This window comes from Lactuca virosa, chromosome 5 (genome assembly GCF_052849685.1).
Source record: "Lactuca virosa cultivar CGN04683 chromosome 5, Lactuca_virosa_CGN04683_v6, whole genome shotgun sequence".
Classification (NCBI taxonomy): Eukaryota; Viridiplantae; Streptophyta; class Magnoliopsida; order Asterales; family Asteraceae; genus Lactuca; species Lactuca virosa.
Genome location: NC_136430.1, coordinates 208683486 through 208698523, shown reverse-complemented (window position 1 = coordinate 208698523; position 15038 = coordinate 208683486).

The window sequence follows — 15038 nt, the reverse complement described above, 5'->3', positions numbered from 1 at the left end:
TGGAAATTGGTGAATCGTCATTCACCTACCTTCAAATATTTTATAGCTTGGATTACGGCATCCCTCTTCCAAGTTATAAAATAGTTTGTTGGGTCCTAGCCTTAATATATCATATTGGGTGTTATATTAAGGACTTAAATCAACTTTACGTGAATTTCTCCCATTGTTGATGTCTGGTTTAGACAACAATGATATTCCCAAACCAAGCTTTCCTAATGAATATGACTTCCCGAGTTTGGCTCATGGAAGTCATACTTCTCTTCCTCCACCTCCTCTAATTATTCTCCCTAACCCACAAGTTCAAGGTCACTCAAGCCCTAATGGCAAGCAAGGTCTATGTGTGATCACATCTTAGAGATGAAGTCACATATTGACAAGCCGGGAGAGTTGGGTGTCAAAGTCTTGAGAAAGTTGGATGTTCAATCACTTTCTAAGTCACATAGTGAGTTCCTTTGGGACTACTATGAAACAGACTATGACATGAACCTTAATGATCATATCTATTTTCTTGGTGCTGCTGAATCAGCAATGATTTGGAACGATAGTAAAGCAAATTTGATTAGAAGATCAACTTTCCAAAAACTTTATGGACAGTGACAATGGTGACACTGGAAATCCAGAAAAAACATTCTCTTCCCAATGGAAAGGGATTGGCCATAGTCAACCCGGTTGACCAAATGGTAAAGAGAAAGGCTAAGTCTGAGATAGTCCCATTACCAAAGGGTCCATATGTTTATTTTGCCAAAGGAAGGGGCGTTGATTGCAAAGCTGCCAAATTTACCTAAGGATGTTAAAGTCAATAAGTTTGACTCTACATCAGGTAGAGCCCATTATCTAACTCTGTTAAGTTCTATTCTGAGATCCTCATTACATGATGTGACTGGGTCACATGTTGATGTTTTAAGAATCAAAGAATAGAGAGAAATCTTAAAGGAAGTATATGCTGATTCTGATCGCGAAGGTGGATTTCGATCGCATCAGAATTTTGAGCAGTTGCTTAAGAAGTTATGATATATTGCTAAGGAATAGATAACAACAATTTTCCATGTGGATTGTAAGGATAAGTTTTTCCGCGAAGTTTTAAAATAAAAGAAAATTGTTTAATTTTATTTATTTGAAGTATCCTTACAATGGCATTTGTGGAAAATTGTTGCTTATATGATTCCACTGACAGCAATATTGGAAAATGGATTTGATTCTTTCATTTGTGGTAGTGTCTAAATTTACCAAATCAGGAAAGTTCCTCATCACCCAAGTTTCAATTGGACCGAAACTTGGAATCATGCAAGTTGAATAGTATGATGAATGAGAACTTTCAAGCATTGGAAAATCAAGACTAATTACTTGTTCACATGGATGTGTGAGTCAAGTGAAGGACTAAAGGGATCGAGTACACATTCTTGTGCACTGGTCATGTCCACCACAAAGCTCGTTAAGACTATTTGATTTACTAAAGTTTAGTAAATATGGTTATACTTACAAGTTTAAGTATAATTCTGAAACATTGGAAAAGTCTCAATGTATGGCAGAACGAATGGGAAGAATCAAATTAGGCAGAAAGATAAAAGTTTCTCAAATCTGAAAAGATGGGAGAGTACTTTAGTATCAAGTTTGTGATCATCTTAATGATTTAGAAATCATATCACAATTAGTCCTCTGAAGGTCATCTTAGTGCATTCTTATGACTAAGAAGAGGAGTCATGAATTGTTGAAATGGTTAGATCAGGAAGATGAGTCATACTTCGTTCCAAAACAATTCTTAGAGTCATATTCCAAGATTGTAACTTGAGTGACATATCTTAAAGAAAGGTTTAAAACACTTGTCAAATGTAAGAGTAAAAGTGTCCTACTCTTGTACATTTGAAATTGGTAAGTTGTGATGTTTTGGATAAAACAAAGATCAACTAAGGCCAATTGTATGAAGTGTTTGTCTTGATAAAGAATCCGCACTATCTCTTGAATATTTGGCAAGATAGTCTTATATGCCAAGAGGATAGTGGGAGTCTTAAAGATCCTAAAAAGAATTTCAAGAACTAATCAAGAATAAAACCTGAGGTTCTTCACTAGCACACGACTTGAGGTTTATAACCTATCGTGTTGACATATTCTGTGCCCATTCCAGTTAAAGTTGGCTTTGCATAGGAGTTCTGAAAGTTCTCAATTGGTTGCATAACAACTTGGAAGAAATGGCAGACCCTGTACTGCCAGGTGGCAAGAAGTTAAGATTGCATAAGTTCAGTCCATATGATTTTGGATTTGTCATTATCCTTGTCTTATGACTATGGTTTTGACGATTCACATGGATAAGAACACATACACCATAAAATCTAAGGGTCATAAGGTTTCTCTCCGATTCATGAAAATAATGGTGAGGAAACACTTCCACCAAGTAGAATTGAAGCAGATGGCAAAAGGTCTAAACAATTGAGACTATGATTACGGCATCCCTTTTCATAGTTCTGAAATTGTTTAGACACACATGCATGCTACCTAAGGAAAGGTGTATGATTGTGATAAAGTTTTATCAAAGCATCTCGTATCAGAAATCTGAACTTTGATAAGAAAGTCAATAAAGTATTGATTTCTAGAAGTCCAGCTGATTTCTGAGTACATGTTAAAGTTAGTGGGAGCATAAGTGTTATGCTAATAATCATCATGTTAGTGGGAGCATGATAATTATTGTTAGTGTTGCAAGTTAGCAATGTTAATTATAGAAAACAAAAGTTTCAATTCGTGAGGCTGCAGGGATTGAAAAAGTTGTTTTGCTATAATTAAGGGAGAGGATATACTTCATTTCAGTTCTAAAGGCTTAGATTGAGACCTTAATCATCTTTAGTCAAGAATATATATATGAATTTCATGTTGGATTGGTTCAACTTAAGGAAATTCTATATATTGCGTTCTCAAAATTCGATTATGATTACGGCATCCCTCTTCATAGTCAAATTTTGAAAACATGGCAAATAAAAATATTGTAGCAAAAGACTGGTCTAGAATCATGTCTTTATGTGAGACATCATGAATCATGTACCATTTGCTTTGGGTACAGGATCGATTGCATGTGCTATAATATTTGTCATTTCTAAATTTTTCCAAATGCCCAGAGGCATTAAGAAGGGAAAAGGTCTAGAATTGGATATGACTAAAATGATTAAGCAATTGTTGAGGACAATCTGAAGTTTACCAAAGATTGGTTGCTCAGGGACAGTTGGAAGTATAGTTCTAATTTTGGAAGGACCATATTGACATATTCTGAAAAGAGGCATCTCTTATTCAGAAGTGATAGTCAAAATGAGAATATGGAGTTGTCTCCATAGGTGGAAGTTATCTGTGTAAGATTAGAAAACTTAATGCAAGAAGCATGTCCAAAGCAATGTACTTTGAATATGAGACTTAGTTTCCATGGAGTTTATCTCCATTGGAATACCTTATAATGACTGTTGACAAGTCTTTGTAACTTTGTACATATTCATTACAGGAGGGTCAGTGCATATAAGTTTAAAATCTAAACAGATTTCGATAAATGATAGGAATTTGAAATTCTCACATTTTTCGATAAGGATTTGGGAGTGTGAAAAGAGAATCATTGAAATTATGTTCAATTGATCTAGTTCACAAAGAAAAGGATCATAGACAAACATAGAGTGCATACTTGGTGTATGGCAAAGCTATTGTTTAGAAAAACATAGTGTACATGCTTGGAGCATGGGACAACTAGTGTTTTTAATTCAGGTATAAAGTTGATAAAACCGAAAAAATGAATAATGAGTAATCAGTATGGTGATAAATAAAAGTGGTCTATTTATATTCATAGGGTTTGATACCATATTTGATTCATTTATTCTTGTGTTTCACTTTGCATGTTTTGACTTCCATAATAACTAGGTTATTCTTCCGGAATGACTAAGTTATTCAAACCATCCACAGTCGGTCATATGTTGGAAGTAGATATGAATCAAGACTGTCATGGGTTGGCTTGTAGAGGTCCAAGTTGGTGGACAAAGTTGTGCTACAACACTCATGAGTGCTCATAAGTTATGAGTATTGGATTCAACCCGCGCTCATTTGAATCACTTCATGGATTTTATCACGAGTGATCATGAGACGATAATATCTTATATTCTTCAAACCTAGAGATATGAGTTGTTACTATGAGTTGGTTGTACATTGATTGCACGAAAACGCATTCGGTAACTCGATGTTATAAAACATGCCTTTGTGTATGATTCAACAAGTAGTAGAACAAGCCATATGAGTCGAAGTTTATCCATTCCTTTTACCTTCGGGATAAAAGCGATATCTGTGGGGCCCCTCGATGATTTAGTGATGACACATGTGAGTGCTTGGCCAAGCCAGGACTGATTTGATTTGTTCAATCAGTCAGTCATCATAAATCGAAAATAGGGAAACAACAAATGGACAGAGAGAATGATTGATAATCCATGTCTCAGTCCATATGATATCTAGAATGGAGGAATATATGATCCCTTATCTAATGGACAAGTCATTGACAAAGGTCAGAGTTCGTTGACAAGATCAGAGTTCGACAGCGGCTTTAAGAGCTACGATTGCCAGTTGGTTTTTGAAGTCATACTCAATAATAGTTTTAGACTTATCCAAGTGGGAGACTGTTGGATTAATGTCTAAGTCCATAACTATATTTGGTATGTACTTGACCCGACCCGGCATGGTCCATTTGGGTTGCACTTCACCGGCATAATTTATATGGATAGTCTTTTGAGAATAGTATATTTATGATTTATATTAATATATTATAAGTTCTAATATATTAATATATAATCATATTATTTAATTAGTATTGATCAAGAATTAATTTATAATTAATTAAGTGATCAAAAGAAACTAATTAAATATGGACTCTTAGATATATATGTGTAGTGGGCCAAGTTCATTTAGGTTGGGCTAAGTCTTCATGGATAGTCCATGGAGCTTTAACCCATGGATCCTAGGAAATGAAAGGTCATGGGTATTAGGGTTTAACCCTAATCCTCCACACTATATAAAGGGTCTTATGGTTCATGAAATTAGGCTAGTGGCTAGTGTGGATACACTAAAGAGGGCAATAACCAATTTCATAAGTGTGAGCCAAGTATCCATATTCTCTAAAGGTTTTCCAAGGTGTTTTGGTGATTTGTGATTCCACTTGAGGCTTCCACACTATTGGGGCTAAGCTCTTAAAGTTCAAGACTTCAAGCTTCATTAAAAGGTATGTATTCTAACTTGTTATATTACCCAAGTATCAAGGATTGTATGCTAGATAGGGTAATACCTTGGAATATTCATATTTGCATGTATATAATAGAGAAAACATAGATCCAAGGTATTTAGGGTTGCATGTACACTTAGGAGTGTTAGAATGCTCAAAAACCCAACAATATACAGTTTAGAAAATAGATAGTTACAAGAACCATCTTCAAACTTTTCACGCTCTTAATTGAAAATTTTTATGTTAGTTTCGTGCAGTAAGAAAAGCATCCAAAGAAATTAGTGCATGAGTGGTGTTAGGAGATCGGCCTATTGAAATAACAGTATGCATCTCTATCCATTTGATATTTTACTTATTAATATACTGAAGGAGATTAAAAAATATGATAAAGAGGTGCCTTTAGGAACAATGTTGAAAATACTAAAAGATAAAGGAGCAAAGGAAAGAAAGGTTGTTGTTCAAAATGAATCTACACCAGTTGCTTATCAGGTTCAAGAGTATCATTATCATATTCTTTAAACATATTGTTGTTCATCAGGTTCAATAGTAGTAAACTTTAATTGATTTTTTACTGTTTATATGATGCTTATATTATCCTAATATGATAGTTAGCTTATGTTCATCTGATTTAGATTAAAAAGCTTATTCAATATTAATATAGCCACAACTTTTGGGATAACAGTGTTAATATTTCACACATTCTGGAGTATCACTTTCATATTCTTTAAACAAGTCATTGTTTATCATATTCAATAGTAGTTATTAGTTAATCATTCATTTGATTTGTTACTTGTGATATGATATGCTCATTTCATCTCGATGTGATAGTTAACTACTTAACTTGTCTTCATCTGATGTAGATTAATAAGTTTTAGTCAATATTACCCTTGGCATGATTTTTGGGGCGCAAGAAAGTTTAGTGTATGAATGTGGGTAAATGACAATTTTACCCCTTTTTTTTTCTTTTACCCTTGTATCTCTCAGACATTTCAAAGTGAATCCTTAACAACATTTTCAGGGAATTCCCTTGTATGGATGATACTTCACAACGTTTCTGGTAAGAACATTGTTATTTGACTCAGTTTGTTTGTATTAAATTCATTTTGATGTGTATTTTTTGTTTTGGCTTTGACTAGGAGTTCACGGTGGCTAACAACCTAGTTGTTGTCGGCACTGGAACCTTGATGTATCATATGAGAAGCAGTTAAATTAGCTTCATTGCACGGCCTAACCAATGGCTTTAATGGTTTTTTGTGTAACTTGTTAGTTTTATTTGTTTTAAACATCTTTATAGACTCTTTTATCTGGAGGGAATTCTTGTGACTTTGTCATGTGGCAGTGGCTGGATGTAATCAACATTAATAATAGTGTTCACACATGTCTGTGAATTTCATTTTAGCATACATGCTGAATAGATCTCATTAACCCTTCTATATGTGCGTATGCATGTGTTTTTGAGTTCCCTTCTCATGAGTTGTGGATTTTAGTTGACAGTGTGAAGTCTTATTTGATAACTATTGCACTTTATATGCTCAAAGTTTGTTTCTTGATGTAGGTTTTAAGCAAGGATGATCCACCATGGGAATACTGATGACAGTGATCACGAGGTACGTAACCCCTAATTTTATTTTTTCTATTAACTGTTGTTTGGATATATGATGTTTATAAAAAATTTAATGGTTTAACAGTTTATTTTTTACTTGATTTTAACAAAATGTCCTAGTGGCTTAAGTTAGGAAAGCGATGATTCCATAAAGCAATTCACGTTTTCCTTTCCAGTTTCCCCCATAATAGAGATACATCTCTCTTTTTATTTTATATTTTTGCTACTTTACTGTAACGAATATTTGGATTCATTTTTATAATTTTCACTTTTTTTCCAATTATTATGATTAATTATCATGTTATTTTTTTATTGTGATATTGTATAGTTTTAGTTTATTACCGTAATTAAATAAAATTGTAATTTGTTTACCTCAGATACAATGACGAAACCTTGGAAACAGGTAACTGTGACAACCCGAAATTTCTATCTTGTAAAGTCCTTCAATTCAATCAAGATTCAGACTGATTTCTGCTATCTTTTAGCACTGTTTAGGGTCTGTTGAGTGTTCTAAGTATAGTACATTCCAGGATCGGGTGTTAGGAAGTATCTGCTTGAGTCCATTGTGCACTAGTCAAGCCTTAAACTTCATCATGTGGAGTTTACAGCCACATCACATGAGTTTACGGCCGCAAACTCAAGCTGGCCGTGAACTCATGCCCATATACATGATATTCCTTCCTTATTTCCTCATTATTCACCATTTCAAGTCAAGAAACTCGAATTCTCTCTCAAGTATCATAAGGATCTTCATTTTGATCTTCAAAAATGTAAGTGTTTCATCCTTTGATTAGTTGATACATCTCCTTATCTAGTATCACCCTTTGATTTCATCCATGAAAATTCATCTTTTTGGGTTAGATCTTCAAGAACACCAATAACACCAAGAACACCTACAAGTTCTTGGACCGTGAACCCCCTCCCAAGCTTCAAAAACGTGAGTATATCTTCTATCTCCTAGTTAGGCTTGTTAGACTCTTGATTCCTAGCCTTGAATCATCATTTAATGCACTAACTCCAAGAGTTTACGGCCATGACCACCTCCCTTGGCCGTAAACCCTTGTTTAGGGCATATTTGGCCTCAAACTCATGTTATACTCCAACACAAGATCTGTTGGATAAGGTGTCTAACTCCATAACTATTTCTGGTATGTACTTGACCCGACCCGGCATGGTCCATTTGGGTTGCATGGCATCATGCATTTGGATAGACTAAATGAGAGAAATAACACTTGTGGTTTATTAATATATTATAAGTTCTAATATATTAATATTATTATTTAATTAGTACTGATCAAGAATTAATCTGGAATTAATTAAGTGATCAAAAGAAGACTAATTAAATATATGGGTTGATTATGTAAATCATCCATAACTTGTATAGTGGGATAAAAGGCTCCATGGGTTATCAAGTTGGGCTAAGGTCCATAGGATGCTCCATGGGAGTTACAAACCCATGGGTCATGGAAATGAAGAGCCATGTTACATTAGGGTTTACATGGTGTAACCCTAATGGTAACACACTATATAAAGAACATGATACACACCACAATCGGTGACACACAAGTAGAAGAAGAGGGCTTGGCCGGTTTTAAGTGTTAGACATTTCTCTCAAGTTTACTCCAAAAGCATTTGGTGTTGTGTGAAGCATTTGAGGCATCACACTTGGGGTGCTAGGCTCACAAGGTTTTTCAAGGAATCAAATCAACTACAAGGTATGTTATTCTAGCCATCTTTTAAGTTAAAAGTTCCCCATGTATGATAGATAGGATTATGAACCTTGGAAATCATATTTTGCATGTATTTTAGACAAACATAGATCCAAGGTTTATTAGGGTTGCATGTACACTTAGGAGTGTTAGAATGCTCAAAACTAATCAGTGGTATCAGAGTCTAGGCTTGTTTGTTTGATACTTGATGCAAAATAGTGAAAAAGTCAATTTTCTTGCTGTCTGCATGATGAACTCGCCGAGTCCATGGGGGGACTCGCCGAGTCCATAGCTAAAATCATCCTACTCGTCGAGTAGGTTCATGCACTCGACGAGTAGAAGCCTCAGAATGCAGATTTTCGACTTTTGCTGCTGGAAATGGACTATAAACATTACCCTAAACTGTTTTGGTGTTATAAAACTTATTTTAGATGGTGTAATGGTTGTTCTAATCCATTTACAATGGCTAATATCAAAATTACATGATTATATGTGTTCATATGTTCTTGAAATTTTGATATGAATATTCATGTTCTTATGAGTTCTTGTTAGATCATAGGAATTATGTGCTATTGATTGGTAGTTAATTCATGATCATGATGTGTTTTAATGGAGTCCATAACCTGTCCTCAAGTTATGGATAACCAAAAGTCACTTTGTAATAAATCCATTAAAAGAACACATAAGTTACAAAAATGAAGAGTCTTCATTTTTAATAAACAATAACTCATAAGTTATGAATTGAAAGGTTTTGTAAAGTTACAAAACTTTCCCTCAAGTTTTGGAATATGTAAAGCCATCTTAATAAACTTTAGTTCCAACCCCTAGAATTTTAAAAGTTAAAATTCAACCCTTATACTTTATATTATTATAAGTTTAATATAATTATATATGTATAAGAACCAAGTCGTTTTACTGTTAGTAGGCCTCATTCACGAAGCCGGTCTATAAGGGGGGTATAAGGTTGTTGCCTATAAAATGGCAGCTTAATGGGTGTCCACTCTCACCCACTGCTTCCTTGACTGGTGGAGGGTCGTTAGCCGAACGGGTAGGACAATGACTTAAAAATTCTCATTAAAAGTATAATGATTATTATAAAGTAACTAAATGTTTTATGAATTCCCAATCTTAGTTACTTTAGGAAAATGTGAATAAGGTGCTAACCCATGAAATTACACTTTGCACTTTGATTAAGTCGTTGGTGGAGCGTGTGTGGTTAACCGACACACTAACTTGGACTTAACAGGTAGGCAAAGGGTGACTTAAGGTTTTTCATAGGTCGGTGGAGCGCGTGTGGTTAACCGGCACATCGATTAAGTGAAAAAACATTAAGGGTACCAAGTAATTTGCATGGTTACTTCACACCTTGTTTTGTGATCCTCGGTATCCCAGTCACAAAACATGAAGGGCACATTCGAGATTGAAACATGCCTTTGAAAATTTCATTGAATCTCAAAAAGAATCTAGGAATTTCTAAGAACCAATTTAAAAAAAACCTAATAATTTATATTTCGTTTATTGGTGGAAATTGGTGAATCGTCATTCACCTACCTTTCAAATATGTTATTACTTAGATTACGACATCCCTCTTCTAAGTATAATATATAGTGATTGGGTCCTAGCCTTAATATTACATTTGGGTGTTTTATTAAGGACTATCTTAATATCTAAACTAAACTTGTCTTTTCTTCTTTTCAGATGTCTACAAACAATGTTGCTTCTGGCTCAAACCCTACCGGCTCCTTCTCTCTCATGAACCTTTGTGGGAGAGTCATCTTTGATGGATCCAACTTTACAGATTGGATTAGAAACATCAGGATGGTCACTCGGTATGAGAACAAAGAATATGTTCTCGACAAGGAGCTTAAGGTACCCGAGCCAACTGCTACTCCTGAAGAGCTTGCTGAATATGAGGCACATGAAAGAGATGCTACCAAAGTGCCATGCATCATGATGGCCACTATGACAGCCGAGCTGCAAAAGTCCTATGAGGACTACTATCCTTTTGAAATGCACCAGGATTTGATGGACCGCTAGCATCAAAGTGCTCGTCAAGAGCGATATGAAATCATCTCCTCCATGATAACAACCCGAATGAAGGATGGTGAACCCATCACAGGCCACATGCAGAAAATGCAAAGGTATGTGGACCGTTTGATGAAGCTGAATGTGAACTTCCCCGAGGAGTTGGCAATAGATATCATTTTGCACTCCTTACCTTCGTGTTATGATCAATTCTGCATGCCATACCACATGAATAAGGAGGAAGTTACCCTTAGCAAGCTTCAAGGACTCCTAAAGACCGCTGAAAGTGGTCTTAAAGGTAAGTCGGTTGTTACCACTCCTACTCCTACTCAAAACTCCGCACCTGTCTTGGCAATCGGGAAACATAGAGGGAAAAAGAGGAAGAACCCTTCGAAGGGTACCAAGGGTAAGACCCTTGATGGCTCCTCTTCGAGTGGAACCAAGAAAGGTTTCGTCACTCCTTCTTCAGACCCAAAAGAGGCTGAATGCTTCTATTGCCATGAAAAAGCACACTGGAAGCAAAACTGCCCAAAGTACCAGCAAGATTTGAAGGATGGGAAAGTAAAACCCAACCATGCAGGTATTTACACTATATTGTCTAATAACTCATCCTATTCTAACTCTTGGGTCCTTGATACCGGTTGTGGTATTCATATTTGTTCTAATTTGCAGGGACTAAGAAGAAGTGAGAATATGGAGCATGAAAATATAAACTTGATCATGGGGAATAGGAAAGCTTCACCTGTCACCAAGATTGGAGTTTATACTTTGTTGCTAAGTAGTCAGTTTACTTTAGATTTGAATAATTGTTGTTACTCGCCTGAAATGGCAAGAAATATTATTTCCTTTCATGCTTTGTACAACACAAGGGTTTACCTTTTCTTTTGATAATAAAGTTGGTGGAATAAATGCTTTCTTTAAATAATGTGTTTTATTTTAAAGCATTACCTTGTGATGGTGTGTATGAAGCTGTTTCTGTTGTAGATAACTTAGTAAATAATGTGTTGTGTATTGATTCTACTAATGATAATAACTTGGATAAAGCATCATTATGGCATTGTCGTCTTGGACATGTAAGCAAGAAACGCATAGGCCAACTCCAAAAGGATGGAGTCTTGGAATCATTTGACCTAAAGTCAGATGATAGTTGTGAATCATGCTTACTTGGAAAAATGACAAAGTCACCTTCACAGGTTCTTGTGCTAGGGGTGAAGGTTTGTTGGATCTAGTGCACACCGATGTATGTGGACCCTTCAAAACTGCTACAAGGGATGCTAATCGTTATTATGTGACTTTTACAGATGATTATAGTAGATATGGATATGTCTACTTAATCAAGAACAAGTTAGAGACTTTCGAAAGGTTTAAAGAGTTTAAACAGGAAGTAGAGAATCAATTTGGCAGGAACATTAAGATGCTTCGATCTGATCGTGGTGGTGAGTATCTTAGTACAGAGTTCCTTGACTATCTTAGGGAATGTGGGGTTGTCTCACAATTGACACTTCCCAGGACACTACAGTTGAATGGTGTGGCTGAGAGGCGTAATCGAACCTTGTTGGACATGGTTCGTTCCATGATGAGTCGAGCTTCGCTACCAATCTCATTCTGGGGGTATGCCTTAGAGACTGCCGCCCATATCCTTAATCAGGTCCCTACAAAGAAGGTTGCCAAAACACCTCACGAGATGTGGACTGGAAAAGTTCCTAATCTAGCCCACATCAAGATTTGGGGTTGCGAAGCTTTTGTGAGACGCGAGACTCACGATAAGCTAGAACCTCGAAGTGAGAGGTGTATTTTCATCGGCTACCCACAGAAATCCTTTGGTTACCTATTCTAAAGACCTAGTGAGAATGTGGTCTTTGTAGCAAGGAGGGTTGTCTTTCGAGAGAGAGAGAGAGAGTTCATAAGCCAAGGAAACAGTGGGAGGCAAATTGACCTTGAAGAAATTCAAGAGTCAAGTGGTGAAGGAACCTCAAACCCTAGCAGTCAACTTGAGGAGGAAACTACTGTTGATCCAATTGACGAGTCTGTACCTCTGAGGCGTTCCACAAGGGTTAGGAATGCACCTGAGCATTACTATGGTTTCCATATTACTGCGGAGGGTGAGACACTTATCAGTGATGAGACACTAGTAAGTCTGGATGAACCTAACAGCTATGCGGAAGCCATGGCAGGCCCTGAGTCTGCTAATTGGAAAGAGGCTATGGACAGACAGATACAGTCCATGTATGACAATCAGGTTTGGAACTTGGTTGACAATGTACCAGGTCGCAAGACAGTTGGGTGCAAATGGATCTTCAAGAAGAATACCGATATGGATGGTAATGTACACACTTATAAGGCACGACTGGTAGCAAATGTTTTTTCTCAAACTCCAGGAGTTTATTATGATGAGACCTTTTCACCAGTAGCCAAGATTAAGTCTATTAGGGTATTGTTAGCCATTGCTGCATTTCATGACTATGAAATATGGAAAATGGATGTCAAAACCGCTTTCCTTAATGGAAAATTGGCTGAGGATGTTTACATGAGTCAGCCTGAGGGTTTTGTCAGTACAGAGAACCCTAATAGAGTGTGTAAGCTTGAGAAATCCGTTTATGGATTAAAGCAAGCACCTCGTATATGGAATCTTTGCTTTGATGAGAAAGTCAAAGAGTTTGGCTTTTCGAGGAGTGAAGATGAATCTTGTGTGTATGTCAAGGTTAGTGGGAGTATAGTTAGATTTTTGGTATTGTATGTGGATGACATACTACTCATAGGAAATGACATCCCAACCTTGCAGGAAGTGAAGTCCTGGCTTGGGAAGTGTTTCTCTATGAAAGACTTAGGAGAAGCTGCCTATATTCTAGGGATAAGGATTCTGAGAGACCGAAGTAAAAGACTAATTGGACTTAGTTAGAGTACATACTTGGATAAGGTGCTGAAGAGGTTCAGCATGCAAGATTCCAAGAAATGAGAGTTACCCATCCAGAGTAATGCTAGATTGAGTAAGACTCAGAGCCCGAGTACCGAGGCTGAGATAGCAGAAATGAGTCGAGTACCTTATGCTTCTGTTGTAGGCTCGATCATGTATGCTATGACTTGTACTCGTCCTGATGTGGCATTTGCCTTGAGCATGGTCAATAGATATCAGGGGAACCCTGGTAAGGCTCACTGGACTGCGGTAAAGAATATCCTCAAGTACCTGCGAAGGACTAAGGACTGGGTCCTTACCCTCGGTGGGAATGATGACTTGAGAGTTGTAGGGTATAGTGATGCTAGCTTCCAGACTGATAGGGATAATTTCCGCTCTCAGTCAGGCTGGGTATTTACCTTAAATGGAGGAGCAATTACTTGGAAAAGTTCCAAGCAGGAGACAGTGGCTGATTCACCTTGCGAATCAGAGTATATAGCGGCAAGCGAGGCAGCAAAGGAGGCAATATGGCTGAAGAACTTCATTGGAGACCTTGGAGTTGTACCAGCTATAAAGGAGCCTATGGAAATCTTCTGTGATAGTGAAAATGCAGTTGCCTTAGCCAAGGAACCAAGGGATCACGGGAGATCCAGACACTTGGACAGAAAATACCATTTCATTAGACATCGAATAGAAGAAGGACTCCTCGTGGCAAAGGGGGTATCATCGGATGAGAACCCAGCAGATCCCCTCACGAAGGGACTGGGTAGGGTTAAGCATCTCCAGCATGCAAGGAGCATAGGGATGAAGGATGATATTAGTTTTAGTGGTTAGATAACTTTGAAATTTGTAAACTGTAATTGACATTTGATGATGAATAAAAGTTGTGTTTATTTATGAGTAAAGTGTTGCTATCTTTTGTCAATCGTTTACCATTATTTCTTTTTCATGTTTTGACTTCCAGAATATTTATGTTGTGTTTTTACATATTATTCAAATTATCCACAGTCGGTCATATGTTGGAAGTAGATATAAATTAAGACTGTCATGAGTAGTTGGTTGTAGAGGTCTAAGATGTTGGACATGGCCTCAACACTCATGAGTGCTCATAAGTTCTGAGTATTGGATTCAACCCACGCTCGCTGGTATCACTTCATGGAATTTATCTCGAGTGATCGCGAGACGGTAATATCATATAAGTCTTCAAACCTAGAGATATGACTTGTTGCCTATGAGTTGGTTATGCATTGATCGTACGAAAACGCATTGGTAACTCGTTGTAATAAAACGTACTGTTGTGTGTGATTCAACAAGTAGTAGAATAAGCATATGAGTCGAAGTTTATCTGTTCCTTCTTGGATTAGAAGCGATATCTGGGCCCCTCGATGATTTTGAGTTGACCCATGTACCGGGTCCCGGTCAGAACTAAGTTGATGTGTTCAATTAAGTTCTAAGTCAAACAAATCGGAAATCGGGAAACAAACTGCTGGACAATAAGTAAGACATTGTTCCATGTATTTTTCTGGCTGATATCTAGAACAGAGGATTATATGGTCACTTATCTTAAATGGCGTATCAACA